This window comes from Zeugodacus cucurbitae, chromosome 5 (assembly GCF_028554725.1).
Source record: "Zeugodacus cucurbitae isolate PBARC_wt_2022May chromosome 5, idZeuCucr1.2, whole genome shotgun sequence".
NCBI lineage: Eukaryota > Metazoa > Arthropoda > Insecta > Diptera > Tephritidae > Zeugodacus > Zeugodacus cucurbitae.
In genome coordinates, this window is record NC_071670.1 from 32537163 (window position 1) to 32544819 (window position 7657).

Here is a 7657-nt window from a genome sequence, read left to right on the forward strand (position 1 = left end):
GTAGAGATACCAATGCTCACGCACGTATTTATATATTTACTTATTTATTTATATGTATTTATGCATGTTTATTATATTTATATACTATCATTCCTCTGGATTATTGCTTGTATGCAGTTAATTGAGGTCAACAAGAGGTCATGCTGAATAATTCCATTTACTTTCATTCAGTTGTTAATTAAAACTTTTGCTAGGAGTATGCTGTAAATAACTAAAACTGTAATAAGTGTAAGTAAAACAACAAAGTGGTAGATTCATGGCATTTCATTCAATTATACTGTGATTTAGCATGTTAAGAGTTTTTGTTGAAATAATTAAAGGGACTTAATTTTCACCAGAAAAAATATAAATAAAATCAGTCCAAAAATATTAATTTGACATAATTAGCCTGAAAGTTATGTTACAATCATCAGCTAGCAATTGACATGGGTTTTGAGCAAACCATTTCTTACTGCTGATGTGTATTTATAGGTACCGTCTAATATATTTATTGAAAGGTTGTCTAAATTTAATCTGCTTAGCTGTCTGTAAGAATTTAATTCATATACTCGGTGTATTCACGAACGATCCATGGGATAATCCAACGTTAGGTATTGGACCAAATACATTTTTCCAGAAGCTTATAGCGTTTTTAGACAGGAGCTAAATGAAATAACCGGCCTCTTTTTAATCGTATTTTAATCGACTTGAAAATCAAATGCAACTCTGCGACAAAGACATACGAGTTTTTTGATAATAAAAAGCTACGGTAGATGTCGCTGCTAAAAGTATTACCAACTTCTTATGAAAAGCAAAAACAAAAATGTATAACAGCTGATCGGTAATCGAGTAGTCGGCAGTACAAAATGCAAAAAAAGGTTTCTCAACAAAAATTATTTAATTTGGCTGTCTAAAAAATTAGCCATAAGTAGAAAAGTAATTCCTTCGACTTTCGATGTTAGCCTCCAAAATCGTTAGCCTCGCTTTCGTTATTGAATTTATTCCAAACATTTTTGATATCTTACCAAAAAGTAAAAATATTTGTACAATACAAATTGTTGAAATCATCACAATTTTATTTCCCTTCACCATCAGTACTATGCAAATGCCGGTTAATTGATCAATTAACACCTTTACATAAAAGCTGTTACGAACAATAACTTTAATGAACTAATGATAAAATTCAAAAATATGTCCGGAAATATGGGAATATAATTATTAATTGTCACATAAAAATTACGAAATACAATGGAACTTCTTTAACTCGAATCACCATAATCCACAGAAAAACTTCGAGAATTTTCATTAAAACATACATTTTTCAAAAACCTGTAAAATATAGATTTATTCACAGTTCACAGAGAATATTTTTTAAAATTCTACGTTGATAGAAAAATTTTAAATTTTGTATCATGCTCTGGTCGAAAAGTTCGATTTATGGAAGGAAATTTGTATGGAATTTGCCTTCTATTGCCACTTCAAGAGTTCTAGTTAAGGAGAACTTCGAGTTACAGAAGTTCGAGTTATGGAAGGAAATTTGTACGAAAATTGGTTTCTAAACGCTATTGCCAACTCAAAAGTTCAAGTTATGGAGATCTTCGGGTTATGGAAGTTCCACTGTATATTAAATAAAGATTTTAATTTGTGGGGTTATTTGCATGTCGGAGATACATATTATGTCTCCATAATTTTTTGAATTTTATTACTTCGGTAGCCTTATTAATTAACACTAAAACATTTCCTATTTCCAACGCTCAAACGAAACTAAATGTCAGTTGTTAAATAACACTGAACTAAAATTATTGCTGTGATTCCGTAGACAATGCGCATCATTAATTTTCTTATAAAATGTTTTCGACAAATGTGTAAATATTCACACGTGGCCTAAATGCTAAGGCGGTTAAGTACATACACAATATATTAAGTAAACAACAATAAAAGCTAATGAACGCTTATGCCGTGGGAAATAATTTTTTGTGCAAATGTGGAGGTTAATTTCCGTTTGAAGAATTAAATGCTAAACAACACGGCAGCAAAAATACCATTTATAAATAAATACAAAAGCTTTTAAACTTTAAACAACCATAGCGACAGACAACCGTTACCGCGAATAATAAAATACATATTCCAGATGGACGCACAAAATGGTAAACAAAAACAAAAACGCACCTGACGAAAAAAATAACAATGACACCTACTTAAATATTTTAAAGCCATCAGCATTAGGTGCTCATAAAGCGTTGGCGCACTCTAACTGTACATACACATCGCGCATATATACATATTTTAGTATGCCAAGAGGGGTGTAATTGCCGCTGTAAGGTGTTGGCGTAAATTGTGCTTAACTGTAGGCCATTCTGCGGTAAGTGTGTACGTAAATACTTAACATAAGCGTTGTACTTACATACATATTCGCACATGAAATCACATAGCCAGTTTCCCTTGTAGTAGAGTCGTACGAAAGTAAAAGTATATAACACAAAACAACAACAACCTGTAGAATGTTGTGAAGATCGTGGTGTTACATATGTCCAAGAAAGTAAGTATTTAAAAGAAAGTAAGTATTGTACATAAATATAATCATACTTTGATTAAGTCCTTTATTTACTAAATTTATCAAAAAATTTCCCATGCGAAACTGTTACTAGACCAAATCCTAATATATTAAAACTTTGTTTACATGAATTTTCTCGATGCATCTCTGATTTAGTCCATAATTTTGATGGTAAAGGAATGTCAAAAATCGTCATAAGTAATTTGAGCTGAGAAGATTAGAAACTGAAATCGAGAGATTTGAGAGGATTTGTTTGGTGGTTAATTGTCTCTTATGAATATACTCCTAATGTTAGAATTTTTTCCCAACAACATATAGAGAAGCATCTATTTATTATTTCTAAGTTATTTTACAGAAAAATGTTTCAATAAATATTTATATCTAGACATTTCGCAGATTGCAGAAAGTTTATGCAGAATTTCGCAAAAAATTTTTGCAAGCTAAATAACATAATACCGTTCACCCCTACGAAATACTCATTCGCAGTTCTCATAAACGAGTACATTTATACGCCGTCTTAATTTACAAAATCTTCCAAATTTTGTTTGATGCTTGCAGCTTTTACGTAAGCTTCTCTTTATTTTTACCTTTTTGATTTTTGTCGGTGTTCACTGATTTTGTGTCAAATCTTACGATTTACACGTGATTAAGCATCAAAGCCAATTTACGCACGCTTATTCGAGCGAGCGAATAAAAGCTGAATAATAAACAAAAGGAGTTACACACATTCGCGGATAACATAATTTTTAAATACACTCAATTACCTCACATTCCTTTCGGTAGTTAGGAGGGAGATACTCACACAAGTTCTTGCGAAATGTTTACAAAATGTTTTTATTAAGGTTTCGCGTTTTAATCTCTCTCGCTGCACATACATTTCTTCAAAAGCGTTGTTAACCAAATTTGTTTTTGGTTTCTTGATATCGGTGCTCTGATTTGCACTCAGTGTATTTTGTTACGCAAAATTTATTTGATTACCTTTTCACTTTGGATTAAGTTGATTTCAGCTTATCTCGATTTCCTTTCGTGAATATTTTATACATTGCAATAATTGAATTGCCTTTCCAAATTGTATAAGTATTGATGTGAAATACATTTAATTTAATTAGAAATAAATATATTTATGGATGGCTTTAAAAAGCTCACTACTGTATCCGCAGATATGAAATTATTCAAATATAAAGATTAGATTTAACGGATATCTAACAACACTAATCAACACCTACACCTGAGATAAGGAAATACGTATGTATTGGTGAATTTTAAAAAAGAGTATGCTTCGATGCCTATCACAACTTAGTTTTTTCTTGAATAACCCTATTATTCCTCAATTTTACAAGCCAATATACTCATGAAGTACTTCCCTGATCGAGAATTTTACAGTCATTTCAGGATGGAGGATGACTGGAAAAGATAGAGAAATGAAAAATAAGAACAGCTAGAAAGTAATGGAAGTGATTTACTATAGATGAAACGATTGAGAGATATTAGAACGAAAGGGTGATCCATTTCGAGGTTCCAACTTTTTTAAATAAAAAACACAGAAATTCAAATTTAATGGAGAATGTTTGTTATCATTCGAAAGAACATTATTTGGCATTTATTTTTTTAAAGATTATCTCTTTCAAATGTAGGTCGCGGCTAAGTCTCAGATGGTCTATCCGTTGAGTCCAATTATGAATGACTCATTCGAGTATTTCGACTGGTAATTGACGAATAACAAACATGATGTTTTGCTCCAAGGCCTGCATAGAAGCGGGATTGACCACATAGCCTTTAAACTTTACATATACCCACAGGAAAAAGTCTAAATGTGTGATATCACGATCTCAAACGGTCAAAAACGCGAAGTTATCTGCTCACCGAAGTATGCTCTCAATAAATCTATTGATTGATGCGATGTATATTGATCAATTTGTGAACGTTGTTCTTTCCATGATGAAATACAAACAAATACTGAACAAAAATAACATTACAACTTGGATCGACTCACGCGCGATCTGATAAAAAATACTATTGAAACAAGTACCTCTACTTGGATCTCACTGTATCGAATGCGAGCTTTTCGTAATCTTAAAATATGGTGTTCCTCTAAGATTAATCTATTAATTGGGATTAAATTGTACTATATTATTTAAATGTCAAAATTTTTTTATAATCTCGCCACATGTTTCACACAATATTATAGTTTTGTTCACATAACGGTTGTTTGTGTCACCAAGAAATAAAAGAGTTAGATATGGGGTTATATATATATACAAATGATCAGAATGACGAGTGAAGTTGAAATCCGGATGTCTGTCCGTCCGTCTGTCCGTCTGTCTGTCTGTCCGTCTGTCCGTCTGTCCGTCTGTCAGTGCAAGCGATAACTTGAGTAAAAATTAAGATATTTTAATGAAACTTGTAATACATATTCCTTGGCACCCTGAGGAGATTGCTTTCGAATATGGGCAAAATCGGTCTACTGCCACGCCCACAAAATGACGAAAACCGAAAACCTGTAAAGTGTCATAACTAAGCCATAAATAAAGATATGAATATAAAATTTGGTACATAGGATTGCATTGGAAAGGAGCACATTTGGATGTACTTTTTTGAGAAAATTGGGCGTGACCCTGCCCCAAATAGGTTTTTTGTATATATCTTGCAAACCAATAAAGCAGTTGTTTCTTTTTATTTTCATTTCAGATCCCATATACTTCATTATAGGTAATCTACAATTAAGTGAGCGTATAGACTTCGGCATATTGTATCTTGGTGGTGAAACTAGGGAAATCGGTTCATGAATTACCCCAGTTCCCATATACTATTTATGATGATTTTCGTTATTCTATTGATCTTTATGCCGAATATATGCGTCGAATTGTGTTATCTTTATAAAATTACATCAATAAATTACGAGTTTATAAAATATTCGGTTGCACCCGAACTTAACCTTTCCTTACTTGTTTTTATTTGTAAATTATTATCTTCGAAGGGCGAAATCACTATTTTGTAGATCGTTAAAACTCTTCAGACAATGTATTAATCAAATAAATAATATATTTACTATATGTCGACAACATTAAACCACTGTATAGTAATTAGAACAGTAAGTTGTTTTAATTAGTCAAAAATCTATAAATTAGACCATTGAAGAAACAGAAAATCCATAATACACTCATATAGTACATCTCTATAGTGCGGTGGGTATTTAATGTTCGCTGCACTTGAAATTACATCTTCTTGCTTGTTTATTTTCATTTCTTTTATTTTCCTTTCATTTTTATTTGTGTACTTAGTTTTTCATTCATAAAACTTTTACATCTTACAACAGTAAGTAATTGCACTGTACAATGAAATCCACTCGCTGTAACAATATCATAGCGTCTTTTTTCTCTCTTATTGCAATTTTAATAAAATATTAACACCTCTCCAAACCGCATCCGCTCCTCACGGCTTGCCTTGACGTCTCCAGCTGACATATTATTCATTCCGCTGTTGTCATTTTTTGACTCATTTAATGTTAAACATCCTAGTGAACAAGCTTACGGACAAACTTTTACACAAATACTTATCCACAACGGCAATATATGTATATACATAAGCACTATATTCTTACAAATGTATATCACTAGGTCCGTGGTCGTAGTCCGACAGCAGTCTGTCTTTGCGCCTTCTTAGGTTAGCTGACTTTGTTGTATACAAGTTTCAATGTTTAATTTGAAGTTAAATTTGATGTTGTTAATTTTTTTCCTACTCTCCTACGCTGTACAACTATTTTATACCATCATTCGCCGGACGTGCTGTCTGCCATTGACTATCGCTGCTGCTGCCAGCTGCTGGTGTCTGTCGCCGCTTTTGCTTTCGGTTCTCCAACTTCCTAACTGCCTGGCGTCCAGCTTCCACTTCCACATCCGATTTCGCAGCAAGTTTATGGCCACTTGCAATTTTCTTATAACAATTTGTGTTGCTTTGCATATTATTTTACTCTTAGTTTTTTAGTTGTGTCTTCCGTTTTTCAACATTTACAAATGTTGATATTATTTTTGTTTAAACTTATGCCAACGTCGCTATTTGCTTATATACTTATGTTTTGAGTGGCCGAGACTTTGAGGCAAGCTGAAGTGGTTGCAATTCAATGGAAGAGTCAGCAAATAAACATCAATATGTATAGATATATAAACGAGTAGTACGATTTTACTGCGGTGCAGTGATTGAGTGGAAAACGAGTAATGAATATAGGTAAGCGGAAATAAGAAATATTTTATGAAAAATAATAAGAATTTATTTTATAACAATCCAAGTCAACTTGACATGGGTAGGTGAAACATAAATTTACCAAAGAAGATTGAGATTTTTATGGGAGGTATGTGCCAGTAGACAACATCAACGATTAGTCAAGAAAACGCAACGTCGTTCTCTGAACTCTATAAATACTTTCACTCAAAGCTGTACTTATAGTGTGCATAGTCAAGTGCATTACAAAATCAAATAAGCTAATTCGATGCCGCTTAATTGATCAATATGTCCCGATTTCATAACGATATATGTGAAAGTCCAAATCGATATAAATCGAATCAATCGGTATATAGAGGTTAAGGAAAACCATTGGCCGATTTAATGTGTTTTTTGCGTTGGAACTGAGAGATTGAATAAAATATACTTAATTTCAACAAGTTTCATTGTTCAGTTATGAAATAATCGTTTTTTTATTAAGATGAAATACTAATTTCGATTTGGAAAGTACAAAAACATTCAAAGTATTGGCCATTGGCTTTTACACATTTTGACCACCTCACTGTCAAGTTGTGGATACCATGCCAATAGAAACGTTTGTCTTTTGAACACTAATCAGAGACCCAAATTTGGATTTCTGCCTAGGAATCGAAGTGCTGCCCAGCCATTGTGTGTCCCATCGACCAAAACAAATGGTAATCAGAAGGGGCCAAGACTGGTGAATACAGCAGGTGGCATAAGAGCTCCTAGCCAAGTACTTTTATTGTGTCCTGAACCGAATTTGCCGTGTCTTCTTTTACGTTCTTCATTTCTCACATCAATCAATCATTATCTTTGATCCGTTAAAACCATCTTTTGAATGTTAATAATAAGTGAAATATCTAAATATTTACTCCAATTATCGAT